Source organism: Schistocerca piceifrons, chromosome 3 (assembly GCF_021461385.2).
Source record: "Schistocerca piceifrons isolate TAMUIC-IGC-003096 chromosome 3, iqSchPice1.1, whole genome shotgun sequence".
Classification (NCBI taxonomy): Eukaryota; Metazoa; Arthropoda; class Insecta; order Orthoptera; family Acrididae; genus Schistocerca; species Schistocerca piceifrons.
Window position 1 is genome coordinate 701,134,235 of NC_060140.1, and position 7,050 is coordinate 701,141,284.

The window sequence follows — 7,050 nt, forward strand, 5'->3', positions numbered from 1 at the left end:
AAGGGGAAGATTGTGTCAATGCTTAAATCACTAAGGACTCTGGACTCTCATGAATAAGACGAGGTAGCTAGCAGAATACTAAAGTACTGCAGTTGATGTTAGTCCAGTACTTAGCCATATCTGTAACTTTCTTTCCTTTCGGATGAATCAGTTTCCTGACAGTTAAAAGTACTCAGCCACTTCATAACAAAGGAGAAAGGGATAATACAAACTATTTTAAGCCCATTTCTATACCATCAGTGTTTGCTACAGTTAATGAAAATGCTGTATACACAGGGGTAATTGAGCGTTTCGGTTTACATAATTTGCTGTCAGATGTACAGTTTGGTTTAAGATGTAATTTAACAACTCAAAATGTTATAGTCTCTTTCCTCTGTGAGTCTCTGGACGGATTAAATAAAAGGTTGCGATCGCTAGGCGTCTTCATTGACTTGACTAAGACGTAGGACCATTATAGAATAAGAGGTGTAGCTCACAATTGGTTCAGCTCTTACCTTAAGAGCAGACAGCAGAAGGTCGTTCTGCGCAGTACTAAGAATGGCTACAACGTGCAGTCCCAGTGGGGCACAGTTACGTAAAGAATGCCCCAGGGGACGGTGCTGAGACCGCAACTGTTTCTTATTTATATGAATGATATGGCTTCTGGTATTACAGGTGATCTTCAAATATTTTTGTTTACTGATGACATTAGCTTGGTAGTTCAGGATGTTGTGTGCACTAGTGACACAGTAAATACTACTACAGTTCAAGACATAAGTTCATGGCTCGTAGAAAATAAATTGATGCGACATCCCAATAAGCCTCAGTTTTTACAGTTTCTGTCACACAGTTCAACAAAAACTGACATTTCGATTACAAAAAATTGGCATATGATTAGTGAGATTGTACAGTTCAAATTACTAGCCCTACAGATAAATAGTAAGCTGCAGTGGAAAGCCCATGTTCAGGATCTTGTTGAAAAACTAAATGTTGTTTTTTTCCATTAGAACAGTGTCAGAAATAAGTGAGAGTTCTACACGGAAAGCACTCTACTTTGCATGGTATCTTTCGCGATAATTCTTCTGATTGAAAAGGGTATTTTTGGCTCCGAAAAAGGCGGTTCGATCATTATTGGTGAAATTCGCGAACCTGTTGTAGACGTCTGTTCAGTACTCTGGGAATTCTGACATTGGCCTCTCAATACATATTTCTTTAATGTCATTTATTGTTAAAAATATCAGCTTGTTCCCAAGATTTAGCAACTTTCACTCAGTTGATAATAGATAGAAAATCCGGTCTGGATTTGGAACGCATCTCATTGACTCTTGTGCAGTAAGGCGTGTAGCATTCTGCTGCATCAATTGTCGATACGCTGCCACAAGAATTCATATATTTTAGCAGTAATCACCTCAATCTCAAGTCTAGATTAAAGATTTTCCTCTAGGCTCACTCCATCCACTCCGTCGAGGAACTCCTGGAAAAATTTAAAGAAGACCCTAAAACCTATGTGTGGTACATTGATGGTAATGTTTATTTAACCGTATGGCATGTCATATGTGTAGGATTCGTGCACGATTCATTTTATCTGTTATTACTCTTCAGTCTTACTATTTCGAGAATTAGCTGTTCTATTTGCGTATCACATACCTTTTTGCGTTGTTAATAACATTTTAACTATCTTACAATACTGGTCGTAATGAGTTGCTGATATCATATTCCGTAGGTCAAAATTAAGGAGCAAGTGCATATATATATATATATATATATATATATATATATATATATATATATATATATATATATACACACTCCTGGAAATGGAAAAAAGAACACATTGACACCGGTGTGTCAGACCCACCATACTTGCTCCGGACACTGCGAGAGGGCTGTACAAGCAATGATCACACGCACGGCACAGCGGACACAACAGGAACCGCGGTGTTGGCCGTCGAATGGCGCTAGCTGCGCAGCATTTGTGCACCGCCGCCGTCAGTGTCAGCCAGTTTGCCGTGGCATACGGAGCTCCATCGCAGTCTTTAACACTGGTAGCATGCCGCGACAGCGTGGACGTGAACCGTATGTGCAGTTGACGGACTTTGAGCGAGGGCGTATAGTGGGCATGCGGGAGGCCGGGTGGACGTACCGCCGAATTGCTCAACACGTGGGGCGTGAGGTCTCCACAGTACATCGATGTTGTCGCCAGTGGTCGGCGGAAGGCGCACGTGCCCGTCGACCTGGGACCGGACCGCAGCGACGCACGGATGCACGCCAAGACCGTAGGATCCTACGCAGTGCCGTAGGGGACCGCACCGCCACTTCCCAGCAAATTAGGGACACTGTTGCTCCTGGGGTATCGGCGAGGACCATTCGCAACCGTCTCCATGAAGCTGGGCTACGGTCCCGCACACCGTTAGGCCGTCTTCCGCTCACGCCCCAACATCGTGCAGCCCGCCTCCAGTGGTGTCGCGACAGGCGTGAATGGAGGGACGAATGGAGACGTGTCGTCTTCAGCGATGAGAGTCGCTTCTGCCTTGGTGCCAATGATGGTCGTATGCGTGTTTGGCGCCGTGCAGGTGAGCGCCACAATCAGGACTGCATACGACCGAGGCACACAGGGCCAACACCCGGCATCATGGTGTGGGGAGCGATCTCCTACACTGGCCGTACACCACTGGTGATCGTCGAGGGGACACTGAATAGTGCACGGTACATCCAAACCGTCATCGAACCCATCGTTCTACCATTCCTAGACCGGCAAGGGAACTTGCTGTTCCAACAGGACAATGCACGTCCGTATGTATCCCGTGCCACCCAACGTGCTCTAGAAGGTGTAAGTCAACTACCCTGGCCAGCAAGATCTCCGGATCTGTCCCCCATTGAGCATGTTTGGGACTGGATGAAGCGTCGTCTCACGCGGTCTGCACGTCCAGCACGAACGCTGGTCCAACTGAGGCGCCAGGTGGAAATGGCATGGCAAGCCGTTCCACAGGACTACATCCAGCATCTCTACGATCGTCTCCATGGGAGAATAGCAGCCTGCATTGCTGCGAAAGGTGGATATACACTGTACTAGTGCCGACATTGTGCATGCTCTGTTGCCTGTGTCTATGTGCCTGTGGTTCTGTCAGTGTGATCATGTGATGTATCTGACCCCAGGAATGTGTCAATAAAGTTTCCCCTTCCTGGGACAATGAATTCACGGTGTTCTTATTTCAATTTCCAGGAGTGTATATATACTAGGCACCCTTCCCGGTGGACTGTCATGTTCAGCTATGTTATAATAAATAAAATGTCACTTGTTGAATTAGCAGCGATCAGTAGGTCTCAGAAATGTTTCTTTAAGTGCTGACTGAGTATATTAGTCATTTCTGGATCAGTTTATTATACTTATTATTATCACGTCATGATCACCGTTGAGGCTACGTAAAGAGCTCACTCAGATCGACACCCGAAGATAAGCAGGACGATTGGTGAAGGGCTTGTATGACCCGGAAGAGAATTTCACTGAAATAGTGAGAACTGTAAACTGAGATATACTGACAAAAGATGATAAATATATCGCTAAAAGCTACTTAAAAATTTTCGAGAACAAGGTTATAGACAATTTAAGAATATCCGTCAGAAATTTTCGAGAACAAGGTTATAGATAATTTAAGAATATCCGTCAGTGGTATGTCGCTTTCTTAAGTAGCGTACAGACAAAATTGAGATGATAATAACGTCACTGGGGTATATAGATAGTCATTCCCTTCTGTCACCCATTAGTGAAACAAACGAGAAAAAATCTTAAATTGCAGTACACTAATGAGTACTTTTTACTGTGCAACGCATAATAGTAAAATGCAACTGTTTAACACTTTAAAATTATAATGTATGTTTGTTAACAAAAAAATCTTAATGTTGATATTGTTGTACAACTAATTGTAATTTTTTTTAAATTAGTTGAATTAATTATTGATTTAAGCTTTCATACCAAAGTGTAATGGGTTTGTGATTAAGAGCATTACGTTTGTTCAGGATTCACGAGAGGGTCATCACTTGGAGAGGGCGAAGAGGCAGACGCCGAACGGTAACAGAGCGCAGCTCATTGACAACATATTTCAGGTAAGACGTGCTGTGCAACGCCAATTTACCCTAAAACATCACAAAACCTCAAGTGAATTATGGCAGTATTTTCTGAAGCAGCGACCAATCTTTCTTACGCTGCAGTACCATGGAACTTAGTCCCTTTGTCTCATATTACGTCCTGTCATCCCGTACCTTCTTCTTGTCAGTGTTTGCCATTTGTTCTTTCGCCATTTCTGCGGAGAAACGTCATTCCTTATCAGTCCACCTAATTTCCATCATTGTTCTGTAGCACTACATCTCAAATGCTTAGATTCTATTCTGTCTTGGTCTTCCCACTGTCTGCAATACTTTACCCTACAATGCTATGGTCCAAAAGTACATTCTCAGAAACTTTTTCCTTAAATTAACGCCAATGTTTCATAGCAGGAGGCTTCAGTTGGGCAGGAATGCCCTATTTGCCTGTGCTAGTGTGGATTTTATGTCTTGTTTCGTCCGTCAAGGGTTATTTGGCTTTTAAGGTAGCATCATAGCAGAAGGCTTCAGTTGGGCAGGAATGCCCTATTTGCCTGTGCTAGTGTGGATTTTATGTCTTGTTTCGTCCGTCAAGGGTTATTTGGCTTTTAAGGTAGCACAGTTCCTTAACTTCGTCTACTTCGTGATCACCAACTTGGATGATAAGTTTCTCGCTATTCTCATTTCAGTTACTTTTCTTTACTTTTTCTTCTTCCAGTTTACTCTCAAGCCATATTCTGTACTCATTAGACCATTCATTACATTCAACAGGTCCTGTAATTCTTCATTTGCGCTGATGACAGCAGTTTCATCAGCCAATCTTGTCACTGATATTCTTTCACCTTGAATTTTAATCCCACTCTAGACCTCTTCTTTTATTACCGTAATTGCTTCTTCTGTGTATAGATGAAACAGCAGCGAAGGACTGCCTCCCTGTCTTACACCCTTTTTAATCCGAGCACTTTGTTCTCGGTCATCCTCTCTTGATTCTTGTACAAATTGAATATTACCAGCCGTTCGCTACAGCTTACTCATATTTTGTAAGAATTTAAAAAATCTTGGATCATTTGACATTATCGAACGCAATTTAGTTCCACAAATATACTAAATATGTAATGATTTTTCTTCAGTCTTGCTTCCATTATGAAGCTTAACGTCAGAACTGCCTCTCTGGTGCCTTTACCTTCTAAAAAATCCAAGTTGATCGTCATATAACAGAGCCTCAATTTACTTATCTGTTCCTCTTGTCAGCAATTTATTAGCTGTTAAGCTGATTGTGAGATAGTTCTCGCTCTTATCTGCCCTTGGTATCTTCGGAACTGTGCGGATGATTTTCCTAACGTCTGATCGTACGTCGCCAGTCTAATAGATTCTACAAATCAACTTTAATAGTCGTTTGGTCGCCAATTGTTCCAATGACTTGAGATATTGCGATAGAGTATTATCTATCCCTTCTGCCTTATTTGATCTTAGCTCCTCCCAGAGCTCTTTTAAATTCTGACTTTACTTGTGGATTCCCTGTGTGTTCCATATAGACTCCAATTTCTTCCCCTGTCACGTCATCACACAAATCCATTCCCTCGTAGACGCCTTTAATGTAGTCTTTTTAGCTACCCTCTCTGTTCTCTGCGTTTAACCGAGGAGTTCTCATTGCACTTCTTAATGTTACCGTCCATGCTCTCAATTTCCGAAATCAATCCTCCCAACAATCATATCTTTTTCGAGTTATTCATCTTTCCTGGAGCCATATCACCTTTGCTGCCCTGTACTTCCTATTTCACTACCAACGGATTTATATTGTTGTATTCCTGTGTTTCCATTAACATTTTTGCACTTCTTTCTTTCGTCGATCAAGTGAGTATTTCTTCCCTTACCCAAGATGTCTTCGTATCTTCATTTCTAATACCTATGCTTGTCTGTCCAACATCATTTGCAATTGCTCCTTTTAGATAACTCCACTGCTCTCTGACCGAACTGCCTACTCTGGTCGTCACATCCTTAGCGGACTTCAAACACATCTCAACATTCCTCAGTTCTTCAGTATCCTACATCCTTCCCAAATGCTTTCTCTGGACGGCTGTCTTAAACTTCAGCCTGCTCTTCACCATTACCAAAATTTGATCTGAATCTATATCTGCTCCTGGATACGCCATACAGTTCAATATACGATTTAGAAAACTGTATATAACCATCGGATACTTCAGCTGGAATCTTCCTGTGTTTTCGAATCTTTTCCAAGTGCACCTCCTGCTTTTGTGGCTGTTGAACAAAGCAATCGCTACTATACATCTGAAATTTATTGCAGGACTAAATAGGTCTTTCTCTTCTCTCTTTCTTGCTACCAATCCGATATTCCTTAGAAAATCGTTCTTCTATTCCTTCCCTACTACAGCATTCAAGTCAACCATGATTGTAAGATTATCATCTCCCTTTACATACTGAATTACAGGTTCAGTATCCTCATATACACTCCCTGTCTTTCTATCTTCTGCTTCCGACGTCGGCATGTATACCTGAACTCCCATTGTCGCTGTTGATTTGCTGTCGAATCTGATGAGAACAACCCTTTCACTGTCATTTTCACAGTAGCTCACTGTCTGTTCTATTCGTAGCGGATCCTACTCAGATGGTTCAAATGGCTCTGAGCACTGTGGGACTTAACTTCTGAGGTCATCAGTCCCCTAGAACTTAGAACTACTTAAACTTAACTAACCTAAGGACATCACACACATCCATGCCCGAGGCAGGATTCGAACCGGCAACCGTAGCAGTCGCCCGGTTCCAGACTGTAGCGCCTATAACCACTCGGCCACTTCGGCCGGCCCGAATCCTACTCCCGTCATATCATTTTCTGTTGCTATTCAAATTACACTATATTCCTCTGAGCAGAAATCCTTATCTTCTTTGAATAAAATCCTATCTTCTTTCCGTTTCACTTCACTGTCCTTCACTATAGACTGAGCCTTAGCATTTCCCTTTTCAGACTTTTTA

General features: G+C 42.4%; 1 long non-coding RNA gene across 1 annotated transcript in view; it reads left to right on the forward strand.

The window, feature by feature from the left end:
- Window positions 1-4,083, forward strand: part of LOC124787769 — a 28,513-nt gene extending 24,430 nt beyond the window's left edge. The window contains exon 3 of the long non-coding RNA XR_007016008.1: window positions 3,997-4,083. This is a non-coding gene — a long non-coding RNA (uncharacterized LOC124787769). The remainder of the gene's footprint in view (window positions 1-3,996) is intronic.
- Window positions 4,084-7,050: the final 2,967 nt, after the last annotated feature.